We start from the raw sequence: 16545 nt of genomic DNA, 5'->3' as shown, positions 1-16545 counted from the left end.
CTTCCTCTCAGGGGTGTACTCCACCCTGTGAGGTGTGGGGTGTCAGACTGCCCCTAGTGGGGGATGTCTCCCAGTTAGGCTACTCAGGGGTCAGGGACCCACTTGAGCAGGGAGTCTGTCCCTTCTCAGATCTAAACCTCTGTGTTGGGAGATCCACTGCTCTCTTCAAAGCTGTCAGACAGAGTCGTTTGCGTCTGCAGAGGTTTCGGCTGCATTTGTTATTGCCCTGTCCCCAGAGGTGGAGTCTACAGAGACAGGCAGGTTTCCTTGAGCTGCTGTGAGCTCCACCCAGTTCGAGCTTCCCAGCAGCTTTGTTTACCTACTTAAGCCTCAGCAATGGCGGGCACCCCTCCCCCAGCCTTGCTGCTGCCTTGCCGGTAGATCACAGACTGCTGTGCTAGCAATGAGGGAGGCTCCGCGGGCGTGGGACCCTCCGAGCCAGGTGTGGGATATGATCTCCTGGTGTGCCTGTTTGCTTAAAGCGCAGTATTGGGGTGGGAGTTACCTGATTTTCCAGGTGTTGTGTGTCTCAGTTCCCCTGGCTAGGAAAAGGGATTCCCTTCCCCCTTGCGCTTCCCAGGTGAGGCAATGCCTCGCCCTGCTTCAGCTCTCGCTGGTCGGGCTGCAGCAGCTGACCAGCACCGATCATCCGGCACTCCCCAGTGAGATGAACCCAGTACCTCAGTTGAAAATGCAGAAATCACCGGTCTTCTGTGTCGCTCGCGCTGGGAGTTGGAGACTGGAGCTGTTCCTATTCGGCCATCTTGCTCCACCCCCTTGTATAGAGGTTCTTTAGTTTAATTAGGTCTCATCTGTTAATTTTCATTTTTGTTACAATTGCTTTTGGAGTCTTCATCATGAAGTCTTTGCCTGGGTCGATGTCCAGAATGGTATTTCCTAGATTTTCTTCTAGGGTATTCATAATTATAGGTTTTACAGTTAAATCTTTAATCCATCTTGAGTTGAATTTTGTGTACAGTGAAAAGTAGCGGTCCAGTTTCAATTTTCTGCATATGACTAGTCAATTATCCCAACACTGTTTACTGAATAGGGAGTCCTTTCTCCATTTCTTGTTTTTGTTGGCTTTGTTGAATATCAGATGGTTGTAGATGTGTGGCTTTATTTCTGGGTTTTCTAATCTGTTCCATTTGTATGTTTTTGTATCAGTGCCATGTTATTTTAGTTGCTGTTATCTTATAGTATAGTTTGAAGTTGGGTAGTATAATGACTCCAGTTTTGTTCTTTTTACATAGGATCACTTTGGTTATTTGGGTTTTTTTTTTTTTTTTTTTTTTTTGGTTACAAATGGATTTTAGAATTTTTTTTTCTAATACTGTGAAAAAATGTCATTGGTAGTTTGATACGAACAGCCTTCACTCTGTGGATTGCTTTAGGCAGTATGGTCATTCTACCAATATTGATTCTTCCTATCCATGATCATGGAATGTTTTTCCATTTGTCTATGTCATCTCTGATTTCTTTCAACAAGGTTTTGTAATTCTCATTATAGAGATCTTTCACCTCCCTAGCGAACTGTATTCCGAGGTGTATTCCTATTTTATTCTTTTTGTGGCTACCGTGAATGAAATTGTGTTCTTGGCTTGGCTCTCAGCTTGGATGTTATTGGTATATAGAAATGCTATTGATTTCTATACATTGGTTTTGTATCCTGAAACTTTGCTGAAGTTGTCTATCAGATCTAGGAGCCTGTGGGCAGAGACTATGGGGTTTTCTAAGTCTAGTATCATAATATCTGTGAAGAGTTAAGGTTTGACTTCCTCTCTTCCTATTTGGATGGATTTTATTACTTTATCTTGCCTTATTGCTCTGGCTAGGACTTTCAGTATCATGTTGAATAGGAGTGGTGAAAATTGTCATCATTGCCTTGTTCCCGTTTCTCAAGGGGAATGCTGCCAGCTTTTGCCTGTTCAGTATGATTTTGGCTGTGGGTTTGTTGTGGATGGCTCTTATTATTTTGAGGTGTGTACCTTTGACGCCTAGTTTGTTGAGGGCTTTTAACCTGAACGGTTGTTGAATTTTATCGAAAACCTTTTCTGCATCTATTTTTGGTTTGTTTGTTTGTTTTGTTTGTTTGTTGTAGTTATATCACTTTTTAAGATGGCATGCTACCAATGTTTTTTCCTCTCACTACTTATGACATTTTTATCCTAATTTTAAAGTTATTCTGTTATAGGAGGCTTTTCCTGATACAATTAGATTTCAATTAGAGGATTGCTACCACCATCATCCCAATACTCAATACTTGTGACCATTTGTCCTCATTCACAAATTTCTCAAAAGTATGACAGAGAAGAGGATACACCAAGCATCTTGCATTGATTCTGCCCCCTCCATTAAGTCTCTGGCTCCCACGTTAGTCACTCTCAAACAGTTTCAAGTCCGAGTTTGGCTAGTCTCAGTCCACATATGGTCACTGAAATGCAGCATCCTAACCAATGCCCTGCAACATTTCTAAAACATTTTTAAAAATTTGTATAAATTGATCAAAACTTGAGACACATCTATGAAAGGTTTGAAAATGCAGTATCCTATAAATGGCAGTACAGTATCATTATATTTAATTAATATAAAATAGATAATTAGTATTTCTGTAAATATTGTATTTTATCATAAAATTTTCCCACTGATGGACCCTCATCTCTATTTCCAAGGCTGTGACCGTCACTATTACTGGCACTGAAGAGAACATAGGAGAATTAGATTATGGGATCCATGCCTGAAAGTTTTTGTGATCATTTGGAGCTATATTTTCATAGTTTACAATTTTAATAAATCATAATTAATAATTATAATTAAATCATTTTACTTTGTATTAATTACTCACAATTACAATAGTAAAAGGGGTTAAGAACTATGGCAGATGCTGGGAGCAGTAACTCACACCTCAATCCTAACACTTCAAGAGGCCCAGACAGGAGATTACATGAGCCCAAGAGTTTGAGACCAGCTTGGGCAATAAAATGAAACCTGATCTCTATGGAATAATATAAAAATTAGTCAGGCATGGTGGTGAGCACCTGTAGTCCCAGCTAAAAACAAAACAAAACAAAACAACAAAAAAAAAAAAAAAAAAAAAAAAACTATGGCAGAAAACAATTAAAACTAGCCTAGTAACATAGCCAGACTCTGACTCTACACAAAATAGAAAGTTACCCAGGCATAGCGGCTTGTGCTTGTTTTCCCAGCCTCAGGGGACTGAAGTGGGAGGATTACTTGAGCGTGAGAGGTTAAGGCTGCAATGAGCAATGATCACACCACTGCACTCCAGCCTGGGTGACAGAACAAGACTTTGTCTCAAAAAGAAAAAAAGAAGAAACAAGAAAAGAAAAGAAAAGAAAAGAAAAGAAAAGAAAAGAAAAGAAAAGAAAAGAAAAGAAAAGAAAAGAAAAGAAAAGAAAAGAAAAGAAAAGAAAATAAAAGAAAAGAAAAAGAGAAAAGAAAATTTAAAGACATCATCAAAGAGGCAAAATTTATTCTGACCCTTTAGAGATGTTTAAAATAGCCAGATAAGGGAGTAGATAATCTTCCAAAGAGAATTAACAACATAAGAAGTAAAAAGGCAAAATGAATACTGGCAGTTTCTAAGAGCAATGGGATAAAGGCCTAACAGGAATAGAATTGTATTAAGCAACAAGGTATACAAAGAGAGGGAAATAAATAAGTTGAGAATTTTTACTATATTATTTATTTGCTAAATCCCTAGTTTAAAATGATGATGTCACATAACAAGTAACAAGTGTATTTCCAATTAGCAACGTGTAAGGAACTGCTTGAAGAAATACAATTAATGATATTCATCTGCCCCTGAAATAACTTATTTCTGTGTCTGTCATATTGCCCAGCACAGAATCTTATTGAACCTCACCTTGTAAAATCTACAGAGGTTCTTTTTTATTTAAGAGATGAATGCCTTGTACACCATTCTCACCTGTATTTAATCTAAGAATTTTGATTTTGTATTTTACTCCCCGTCCTGAATGATAGAAACCTTTAACTCCCCATTCTCTATTCTACACAGTTTGCAGCTTGAAGACACCGCTCTGCCAGAAGAGATATTACTCCTTTCTGTTTCCTGCTCCCTGTTTTTCCACAGTATACTGCAAAAGCAGAAAATAATAAAAATTAAAAGGCAACTCTGGGCATATCTGTGATGAGAGTATGAATTTTTCTTACTGGTTTTATCCGTTCTTATCAGCTTACACTTTTAGAGACTAAAAAATAATCCCTCTAATGCCTGAGTTTTTTTTTACTTTCTTGGCAGAAAGTGGGTTTAAAATGCACATATAATAACACAACTGTCTTTACAACTCCCCAGATATCTGCAGTTATCTTAAATATTGATTCAAAGGGTATTGCTTAAATATTGCTTAAGGATAAAAATATCCCTAAATATTGCTAGTTTAGCAAGATGATAACTCCAAAAATATTTCAAAAGAATATTGTATTCCCATGGAAACTGTAATATTTTCTAAAATCTTAAACATAGCATTATAATGATTTTTAGTTTAAATTTAAAGGGGTTTCATGATCATTATTAATATTTGGCACAGCTGTAAGTGGGGCCCGTACATACTTTTCCTTTTCAAACAGTAACGTATATTCCAATAAATGCTTGATTTTATAAAATATTCTACCTCATTCAAAAATATCCATAGGCAACTTAAAATAATTTATGCCTTAAAATAAGATTTATTTGTGAATATTTAATATATTCCATAGATGCTGCTGCATTATTCAGAACTGAGTTCTCACACACTGGATATCCCACAAATGTTGAGCGACTTAGCATGAGCTTCTAACCCTGCAGTTGTCCCCAGTCACGAGGATGAAAGCCTTAATAATTGCTTATTCAGAATTGATTTGTAGCCCACAAACAAATTCCCTTTCATTTTATGTGGAACTTTTCTCTAATGTTCTAAAAAAACTGTAATAAAATGTGGACTTATATTTGAAAAATAAACTATTTTGTCACTCTTATTAAGAGACATAAAAGGCTGTGGGTCACAGTTTGATTTGGGAATTGGTTTGCTGAAATTTACTTTAAGGGCAAATGTCTTTGAAATCACCATGCTCACTTTTATTTTCCCCACATTAAGAGATCCTGGAAAGTCTCGACATTTGTGAAAATTGCCACTGGGAAACTCACCAATTGATTTATCCTCTAATAAGAAATGACTGACCTTTCTGTTTGGATCTTGCCAGGACAAGATGTGGTTAGGTATATCCGGAAGTGATACATTCCGAGGCTGAGTTTCTACAACCAAAGCAAAACTGAAGACTAAGGCAGTTTTTTATGACATTTGAGCTAATTAAACAATAAGATTCTTCTACAGTACAATTGAAAAGTAAATAACAACTACAGCAATCATATTTCTGTTTACTCCTTGCCAGCTCCTGTTTGAAGCATTATTTGAACTATGAGAAACATTATGTGAATTGTACTTATGCAAATCATCAGAAATGTATAATCTTCAAGCCATTTTAAAGAGGGAGTCTAGTTGAGTAATTTATGCCATGTTACACAGCTATTAAGTAGCAATAATTTTGCTACTATCTAATTCTGTCAATAATCTCAACTACTACACTAAAAGCTTCCACATTGGTTAAAAAAATATTTGACTATCCTTTGCTGGTTCAGAGATTTATCATCATTAAAGGAATTATCAAAAAGTGTGAAAACAAGTGGTTTTAATGTATATAGTGATAGCCGATCTATTTTCGTCACTGATTAAGACTTGCAAGCATTGTGTTTAAGTATGTAGGTAGAACAAGCTATGAAATTGCCTCTAATTATAAGATGGCTCTTTAGTGTAAAGAGAAATCCTGTAAGTGCTTCTGCTATGTCTTGTATCAAAATATTACTATTTCTCTCTCTCTCTGTCATGCACACATACACACACAAACACATACACACACAATTTAGTTTTAGAGAAGTCAGATTCATATCTATAGGACCTAGGGGGAAAATTTAAAGAAAGAAGAGAATGCAACATAAGATAATAATTTGAAAAGTAGGACAGAAAGGAAGGAAAACTAGCTGGTAGTTAACATTTGTTGATGATTTCTACATACTGGCCAAAATTCTAAGTGCTTTACATGATTTAAATAATTCAATTATCTCAGCAACCCTTTGAAAAAAGGTACAAACCTTACGTTACTTTACTTAAAAGCTGAGCCTCAGGGAGTATAACTAATATCCAAAATCATATGTCTATGAAATTGTGGAGCCAAGGTTTGCATGCAGTCAGTCTGGATCCAAAGTCTACATTCTTCACCATTAATGAGATAGTTTTTTTTGTTGCTGTTTGTTTGCTTTTTGTTTTAAAAATAAGGAGTGCAAGATCCAATATATGACAATATAAAATGTCTAGTGTGTGATGAAAAGCAAAATCTTGTTGATAACTTAATTGGCTTATGCTAGGAAGAATATTATCCTTGTTTCGTATAAACCAACAATAATGATTGAACATTAATGTTTACTTTTTAAAGAACCAAATGTAACTCTGTATTCTTGAACTGCTACCAGGATATAATTAAGTTTCAATGATGTTTTTAGATACATTATGTCATATACACCACAATGTTTTAAATGTTTATATTTGCACATATCCCAGACTCCTATTCTTAAAAATCTATCTGATAATGGGTCACCTAATTAAGTGTTTAAGTCCTACAATTTCAGTCAGTACGCTAATGTGTAATATCAAAGATATCTAGGGATATAATAGCAAATGAGAGACATTTATTTCATGGTGCATTTTACAACCAATTTCAAGAACTGACATGGATGAACCATCATCTATCTTTTACTTAATGGTCCAAGTCTGTCTTCAACTACTCCCAAAGATTTTAACATCACTATATATTAAATAGAAGAAAATCCCTGTGAAAGTATCAAATGTGTTTTAGATTTTCTGCTAACAGCAGCTTTCATTGTTACTTATCTAGTTTCAAGTCAAGTCTTTCACATGGTTGGTTAAATTAGAAGGCACCATTTTTCTTTAACCCAATACAAAAAAAAAAAAAGAATGCTTTAAGTTATGGTGACTGAAGAAAGGGTGATTTCATTAAAGGAGTTTGAAGGGCAGATGAATACTTGTGAAATATCTTATTCATATAGAAATGTTCAAAAACTTTAATGGAAAAATAGAATGGTTATTTCGTGCACTGTTTTATTTAAAAACGTATTGATTTCAGAAACATAAATGTTAACACAATCATTTGTCTTAAAATTATAAAGTTCATTTTGTCAATTTGCAAGTTTTTGTTTAATCTCTAATTAAAATTATTACAGTTTCAATATAATCTAATTATAGTTAAAATAATAGCTGATTTTACTTGTTAAACATATATTAATTGATCCACAATTTGTTTGATTCCTTTCAAATGGATTGCCAATTTTGCCATTATTTAATAAATAATTCCTTTTGCATCTATAAAAATTCTTAAACATTTTTATTGGCAAATGAATTTCTGTGCATTTATTGTATTATACAAATTAAAAATTAATAAACCAAACTATTGTTTAGTATATAACCCAGTAAACTCCTGTTAAACTCTTTTCCTTCCAAAAAAGATATATCAAGTGGTTAAGTTTGACAAGGTGTGTAATTCAGAACTATGAAATTTACCATAATTTAAACTTTCAAGCAAAGTATACACACCAGCGCATAATAGAATATTTAATATACCAAACCTTAAAATTTAAAAAGTCGCAAAATAAGCACTACTAAAAATATTTGAAAAAAAACTACTCAAAGCACTACTAAAAATATTTGAAAAAAAAATATGCTGTTTCAAATTCCTTAAACATTTGTTTTTTTCTATCACAAAAGTTAGAGTCTAAAAAATGTTGGGAAAAATTGCAACATTTTACCAAAGAAGAGACAGCCTATTAACAAATCCTATGGCTTTTTTCAGATAAGTTCTAAATGTTCTCTCATAATTTTAAACTAGAGTTTCATATCTTGAAATGAACTAAGATAATTTATACAACTGAGTTTTAAACAATATCATTTTCAAATCTTAAAAAAATATATCAAATTATTAAGCTATTCTACAAAATAACTTATGTAAATTTGGCTGAAACCAATTGTTTTAAATAATAAAAAGCAAAACAAGATAAAACAAGACATCTTCACAGATTAACTTTCCTGGGCTGCTTTTCATTACAGAGAATGAAAAAGTCATAAACTTAAGGTTTTAGCTTCTAGCCCTGGCCTTACTAGTTGATCTGGAATGTTGACCTCTCTAAAACTCAGCTATAAAATGAAGGTGTAGGACTGAGTAACTTATGAGAATACTTCCAACTCAGAATTATATTTCAAGCTTGCTTAGAATACTTTTTCCGAAGACAAGATGGGTACAGAAAAGAAAATAAGTTTTAAAAAAAGATACAACTATTTATACCATCATTTTCACTAAAACGATATTATTTACTGCCTTGAAAATTTAGATAATTTTCTTGCAAGGATACAGTTTATACTATCAAAGGATATATATCCCAACAAGGAAACTTAAAAATATAAAAAGACTCTTCCAAGTTTGGATGAATTTGTACTGATACTGTGCCTCCCACATTTGGAAATGTTTTATCTCTGCAGTTTGAGAGCTTAGAAGCTGTGGAAAGAAGATGAACGGGAGTTGCGCAAAGTTACTTTTCTCAGATCCTAGCGATTACATATGTACAAAGAAATAAATGACCTTGATACCATGTTTAGAAAACAAGAGACTACAGACAAGATGAAAGTGCTAAGTTTATTTCCCCTCATAGCAAAAAAGTAAACCATGGATATCCAACTTTTTTTATATATTAATACTTAATTTGTATTGTTGAGCAAGTCATGGTGAGCTAGTTTTTAGTGAGCTTGATGCTTTCTTCTCTGGGTGTTTTATGAACTGAGGAAATTATCCTGGTATGCAAAGGCTTGCTTGTGTAATTTTACTAAAAGTTAACAAAAAGTCCAGAGCCAAGCCTTTGTGTTTATGGGACCATAAAAACCCATTTTGACATTTTTAGTGCCTTCCTAAACTCAAATCCCTCCTCTGGAATTTAGCATTTGTCTTACGTTTCGTAACACATCAGTTTGTTTTCCTCATTAGGAAAGTCAAAGAAAGGAACAGTGGTATTACTTCTTACATGGTCACGATGTGTGCATGAACCTTCTTAGTGTTTAAATCCAAAGTAGTGCTTCTGAGATTTCAAATGTTTACATTTATCCACAGCCACATGTGCCTTTGATGTTTGAGTAATTTGAAAACAATTCACTGGCAGTAGGACTTGGACTTCGATAACATCTGATCTAGAAGTACTAGCTTTGCCTTTTTTTCAACAATTGGTCTCCATTTTGAACTTCATAAGAAGTTCATCAAAAGTTCATCATCAGAAGTTTTGTCTTTCTAAAACTTTTTTATAAAGATGGCCAATAGAGTTCCAGTTTGTACCTGGACTTTAATAACTACATTTTTAGTTGTATCTCTAAGATGTTATTTTATTGTGTTTACTACTGAAGGAGTTGGGGAAAAGACTAGTCAGGGAAACTGTAGCTTTTTTTTCCTCACATTTGAAAGTAATACAAAGAATCAAGGAGTCAGACAAGTTAAGTTTTTGGTCGCCACTTTCTTCTAGCCCCAAATACAAAAAAAAAAAATTGTTAGTTTTTATTGCATCAACCAACTTATCCTGATAATTCAATGTAACAGACTTCTACTAGTACCTAAGAGAGCCCAATACTGAACTAGGAGTTATGACTTTTGTGTAAAAATCAATCATACTAATAATAGCTATAGTTGCTTACATTGTGTCAGGCACTGTGCTAATTACAGTCTAATTATCACAAATAATATTTGAAATAGGTTCCAATATCATGCTCATTTACTGACATAGAAACTAAAACTTTGGAAAGATTAAGTACATTGACAAAGGTTTTATAGCTGAGCCAGGGTCAAAAGAACTATTACGGCATAAGCATGTCATGAAAGAAATTAGACTGCTTTGTGTGCATAAGGAATCACTTCCTAGTCTTTCAACCCTCTTCTGTGGGCAGGTTCTTTTCTTGTTCCTGGATAAAACCTCATGAAGTAGGTTTCTGGTTCTTTTTAGTCAAAAAATAGTCCCATTTCTTAAAGTACACATTTAATGTAATAATCCAAACTTCAAACTTCATACAAAAATAAAACTTTATCTTTTCCCATCCTGGATCCATCTTATGCTGAGAAGCTTTTCCAAGTATCAACTGACAAAACTTATACATCCTTCCCCCACCATATATGTCATTATAGCTCACTCACAATGCAGGTTTCCAGCTGTGATCAGCCAAGGGCATGTTTTCAGGTACATGTAAGCATTCATCTCCAAAACTCCAAGGAATGTTATAAGGTCCTATAAATTGATACTTTGAAACTTCTCCGACTGGATTTGAGAAAGGTAGAAACACTTTCTTCCTTCATAAAGCAGCCCCTTTCCCTCTTCTATGAGGAAAGAGTGGAAGCCTTCATAATTTGTCCAAACAAACCATCTCTGCAGGTCTTCTCAACATCCCTGTTAACCCATCGCTACCACTAATATATCATCCTGGTGACTGATAAGTCAAGAGTTGAAAGCTAGGCTTCACCATCTCCTTTCCAAGTCCTGTATGGGTGGCATAGATCTGAGGGTGGAATTCGCTGAGCATAAATTGTTTTCTTGTATCCCTGACAAGAATCTCCCATTTTAACATCCTGTTATAGCTTAGAGATTCAGAGAAAAGGGAGAATTTTCCAACTGTAACCTTCAAAATAGCTGAGGAACACATTATAGAATCCAGCCTGCACAGACTATTTGCCCAGCCTAAGCAATCCCGAGTAGGATTCCATCGAAGGCTGAGAACGGATTTAAATTCCATATCAAATTATTAGTATAAAACAAAAAAAAATGAGTAGTAATGCTTTTTTCTTTGAAATCCTATGGATATATGTTTATGATGTAATTAAACAGCAAATTTAATATTTTAGTCACTTTCACATATATTTACATGTATGTATTACAGCAATCTATATAAATAAAATGTGAGATAATTTCTAACCATGACCTACTAAATAATAAATATTTTAAGTACTCAAAAAATGGTAAAGAGTCATTATGGACATTACTCTCAAGGTAAATTCCAGTAAAATCAGATTTGGTCCTTGGTGTACTGCAGTTCCTGACAAAGACTGGGCATGCCTGCAGGCTGAGAAGGGGCTTAGCTGAGTTTGCCCAATTTAAATGGTTGAACTTACCCAGGCAATATGAGACAACTGAATCAAATTAAGAATTAAAATCTTAATTAGCTTATAAAGATATTTCCTCATATCCCAATAGACTTTGAAATCACTCATTCTTAAATATTCTGAGCCTGCTCCTGAAAATTTAACGTGTGGTATCCCAAACTCATTTTTACAAATAAAATATTTCAACTAAATAGCATACCAAATGCAACTCAAAGGTAAAACATTCACCACCCCATCATATTTTAAATCTATATGTCACTACTTTTCTGCTTCAGAAAAAAAAAAAAAAAATTACTAAAGGAAAACCTTTGGCATAAAAATCAAATATGGTAGTTTATAAAGTTAAATGTTAACCAGACTCCGTCCACTAGAGAGTTCAAAAAATTCCTAAAGGGAAGGGAATGAGGAAAAGGTCATGATCAGAATTACCTGGAAAAGACACTGTCTTTCCTCACCCAGCCCACCTCCTCTTATCTACCTAAAGCAGTCGGGTGGACAAGCAAATTACCAATGAACAGTTTGAAAAATACAACGTATGGTATTCCCACTAATCAAATCACTGACCTTCTCTTATAAAATTAAGGGTGAGGAAAACGGCCTTAGACTCTTAAGTGATTTGTCTAGGACCACACAATTACTAAGCAGAGCCCAACAACAAAAAAATCTTCATACTCCTACTCCAGCATGCTGAAGCTGTATGAAAGTAGCTTAGGTAACAGGTTTCTTATTAAATGTGTTTTATACTCTAGAAAAGTTTCTTCATCCCCCTACTCCCAAATTATCTCCTTCTATATAGGTCACATTTGCAAAACTGTTCCCCCCCCCAAAAAAAAAAAAAAAAGTTTGTAAAATATGCACAGGGTCAAAGTTTCAACAAAATTGGCATTAACCCTAAATTTCTTTTCATATAAAATCAATGTTATCACTAGATGTATGCAAGAAATAGATGATGGGAACTTATTTTTAAGTTTTTGAAACGACTTCTGCCACTCTTGTTCAGAAGCCTAGTTCCAGCTGAATAGAATGATCGCATTCACTAGGTCTGCTTGTCTAATGACAGCCCTCTAAATTTTGCACTCAACATGGACGTCATTTTTCACTTCAGGTCGTATTTAATAGCAGTTTGGAAAGATGAAACTATATCATTGATATGCCTATTTTAAAGATTTACTGTATTAATCCGGGTCAAATCTCCCTGCTCGCTCCACAACTTACTCCAACTCCACCAAGAGTGCGGGAAAGGATTTTAGAACTTTCAGTTCTTGGAAGTTCTGTCTAACTAAGCAGACAAGACTTACAAGCAACGATGCTGACGGTGGACTTTGGCCCAGGGATTTGGGCAGAGCGTGGGAGGGTCTGCGGGGCCTGGGGTGCCCTCCGCGCACGAAATCCAGGGCGCCCGTGGGGAAAGGAGGAGGGAGACTGCTCACATGGCCCACTTCGCGGCCTGCGATGGAGTGCGCGCTGGGCGTCAGGGCAGAGGGAGGCGGGGATTAAAGGTAAAGAGGGGCCTCCTGCCTCTCGCTCCTGATCCCTGCAAGCCGCCCACCCTGCGATCGCCGGATACCGCCCTGACTGCCCTGCCGCCAGTTCCAGCCCGAATGCAGCTGTCACCGGTCCTGTGCGCCTCTGGTGGCGCGTGCGACCTGTCCTTCCCTGCCCAAGAGGGAGGACCCGCGGTGCCCCAGCCTCAGCTCTGCGCACAGCCGTCCACCGCATGTCCGCACCCCTGTGCTGTATTGCACGCTCTCCAGAGCCCAGAGTCCCATGTCCCATTGCGAGGGTCCCACAGCGGGCAGTAGCTGCCCTCGGAATCCATACCCTGTGTCCCGGCGCCCTAGCAGGTCCTAGGACCAAGGTCAGCTATATTGTCTGAGGCTGTGGGTTGCTGCGACTCGCAGATACCGCCCCGCTGGGATTTGATTCTGAGTCAGTAGGCTCCACATCTTTCCCAAGCCCTTTCAAATCTGCTTCCTCCCCCTCCCAAACAGCTACGGAGAACAAGATACACCATTGTATTACCATTCCCTACTCATGCTTATCTTTCTGGATTTTGTTCTTATTCAATTTCCTCTGTATTTTTTTTTTTCTTTTTGGCCATTTCAGTGACCTACAAAGATCAAAGCTCTCACCAATGCAATCCCCCAAATCCATTGATAGAATGGCTTTAGATACAATTTATTCTAAGTCTACTAGGGTCATTTCTGTAAATTTGAAAAGCATCAAAGGTGGAGCTAATGTGAACACCACAGCACTTAAGGCTACCAGCTGAAATTGTGGCTTTCACTTACACTTTTTCAACTCGCTGTTATGAAATTTTTTCTTTTCCCTCCCCAAGGCCCAATGTAGAGGCTCCTTTCAAGTTAGGGAACCTTATCACCCATTGAAACAAAGGCGGGTTCTTAATCTCTTACTATTGATAATTCAAGTGGAATAATTATTTGTTGTGGGGCTGTCTTGTGCAATGTAGCATGTTTAGCCTTGTCCTACCTTGGCCTCTGCGAGATGCCTATAGCACCCCTTCAGTTGTTACAACCAAAAATACTCAAGATGGTGCCAAAAGTTCCCTGGAGGCAAAATCATTCCGCCTTCCTCTTTCAAAACCATTGATCTAAGCCATCCCAGTACTAAGTTCCACAAGCTACTTGGAAAAATCTACTTCTCTCCATTGTAAATTATGCCTAGTATGTTTTAAGTGGAAACGAGACAACATTCAGGTTTTTCCTGGGGGCTATCATGTATACGTTATCTACCTATATTCATTTCATTATTCAAACTGAAAGCAAATGAACTGCATGGTAATTTCTTTACTGATATTTTATGTTCTATTTCCTTAGCCTAACTAATATATTAAAAAATACACTTCAGGGAAAAGGTGAGATTAATTGCCCTGTATATGAAGAAATTGACAGATATACTAATAAAGAGAACTGTAGATCACCCAAAATAAAAAACTGCGTGAAAAACTAACAAATTATATCTGAAAAAAAAACGAAAACAAAATACAACATAATATGTTAGACAAGGTTTCAGACCGTACTTCATCAACAAAATCAATCTAATGAAAAAAAAAGTTTCTTACTGAATTAAAAGGCATGATAATTTATTTTCTGATAAAGATCTAATGCTAGTCCCTAGTTTTCTGATCCTGGAGGAAAAATTGCACTAAGATAATTGTGTTAAATGTGCTCACATGATTTCTTAGAGATTCTCTATAGCGATGGAAAGTGTTCATGTGGAGAAAAGTTATTAAGTAGCTAAAATAAAAAGGACTCAATAGAGGTTACCACCATTGTTGAGTGACAATAGATGATTGTTGCCATTAACTGGACTGCGCTTGGAGCTCTGATTTCAACTCATTTCTATGAATATCCTGCAAAAAGTTCACTTCCTTTTCAGTGGCTTCACTTTACCATTCATACATTCTTCATGTGGATTGCACTTTTCAAATTTAAAGAAATCATATCTATTTCCTCATTTGTTACTCGTAGGAATCTCAAATAAGGGGAATAATTCATCTCCTATCTTAAGGAGGAGGAACTTAAGCTCTGAAATTGTGAACCCTTCTTCCACAACAGTCAGTGAACAATAGAGCAAAGACTTACTGTTCTTGTTCCTATATTCTTTTCACTCTTCCAAATTGATTCACACCTGATCTTGGTCCTGTATCCTTTCTACTCTCCCATATTGACTCTTATAATTTGTGTGCATTTCTCTACTGACTAGGACCATGCCAGACATTTTTTTCTGAATGTTACAAAATACATTTAAACTCAACACACTTAATAAAGAGTGTGCCTATTTCATGCTGAGGCTTGAATTTCCCAAAGTGGATAAACCTCAATTCAAACTTTAGACTTCAGCCAGTTCATTCTGTAACTGAAATCTCAGTTGCCTCACAAGAACTTGGACTTTGAGGATCAAAAGAAAAGATACATAGAGAGGCTCTTCTGTTGATGGACTTAAAAGCTACTTCATCCAATGTACCCCACATCATCTTAAGAATGTAGAAAATTTCACTTTGTTGATTAGGAATCTGTAAGATTTGAAAACAGCTTTATGAAATACCTTTTACAGAAGCAGCTTGTTGGGAGAGTGGACAGATGAATGAATAAAAAGAAGAAAAACCTATTTGCAGCAAGAAGCAGGAGAGAAGGAAGGCAAAAATCTTGGCTTCTCCTATTAGGAAAATCAAAGGGATGTATTGAGACTAGAGACATGTGAGAGTCCCTCACTTGTAATTTTGTGAATTTCACTTCAGGGGAAAATGTTGCACTTTGAAATCACTGGATGGCTGGTTGGTGAGCTGCAGAACTAATGAAGAAAGCTAAATAAGCAAATTAACATTTTCTAAGAATCATGCAACTTCAGAGCTAGATGCAGAACTAAAGGCTATTTAACCCTCTCCTTAATCATAGTCTTAAGGTGTGTGTTTGTGTGTATGATGTACACATATATTTCATAATCACCAAGGCATATCTAGCACAGTAGATTCTATCTGAGCTAAGGGTGATACCCCGTATGATTCTCACAGCTATTTCCTGACACTAGAATTACAATTCTGATTCGAAGTGTGAGGATCCAGAATTTTTATAAAAGCTCCTCAGGTGATTTTAGTGTACTTCCAGGGTTAAAAACAATAATTTTAGGACTATGGCCTTAAAGAACAAAGCAGAGCTAAAAATAACCAATAATAGAAACTTTATGAGAGCTTCTATATGTTCTAATTTATATACTTTAAATTTTAATCTAAGTTTTGAAATTAAAATAATATTTTTGCTTTCATTTCAGCACAAACGTATGATATCTATGTAAAAAGCCTAAACAAAACACTAAACAAATCCAAAAGTGTGTTCAAAAAAGAGTATAATTTGATCAAATAGTAATATTTTCATTACATGTAAAGTGTATATCTCTATAATTCTTCCCACTGATGGGTCAAGAAGAAAAATCACAAGATTATGTCAATAAAGGGAGAAAAGAATTTGATAAAGTATAATTTTGCTTGTTGTAAAAATGACCAGTAATTAAGAAATTTGCCAGTTTCTACTAATTAAACATATGTCTATCCTATTATCCAGAAATCCCATAATTAGCACACATACCCAAATGAAATTAGTTCAAATGTACAAAAAATGTCCCACTTATATAAGAATTTTCAGAGCAGCTTTATTTATAATAGCTCCAGGTGTACATTTGAGTTACTGTGTAGATGCTCACAAAAAAAGTGGAAAGCTTGTTTTAAAACCATGCAGCTTGGACTTGGCCATGGTA

At 35.7% G+C, this 16545-nt stretch overlaps 1 protein-coding gene across 1 annotated transcript in view; it reads right to left on the bottom strand.

The window, feature by feature from the left end:
- Window positions 1–12699, bottom strand: part of THSD7A (thrombospondin type 1 domain containing 7A) — a 789627-nt gene extending 776928 nt beyond the window's left edge. The window contains exon 1 of the mRNA XM_074035410.1: window positions 12570–12699. The gene's annotated coding sequence lies outside the window, so the exon portion shown is untranslated. The remainder of the gene's footprint in view (window positions 1–12569) is intronic.
- Between the last annotated feature and the right edge of the window lie 3846 nt (window positions 12700–16545).

Source organism: Macaca fascicularis, chromosome 3 (assembly GCF_037993035.2).
Source record: "Macaca fascicularis isolate 582-1 chromosome 3, T2T-MFA8v1.1".
Taxonomy (NCBI): Eukaryota; Metazoa; Chordata; class Mammalia; order Primates; family Cercopithecidae; genus Macaca; species Macaca fascicularis.
The sequence above is the reverse complement of the archived record's forward strand: the minus strand, read 5'-3'. Positions and strand labels throughout refer to the sequence as shown.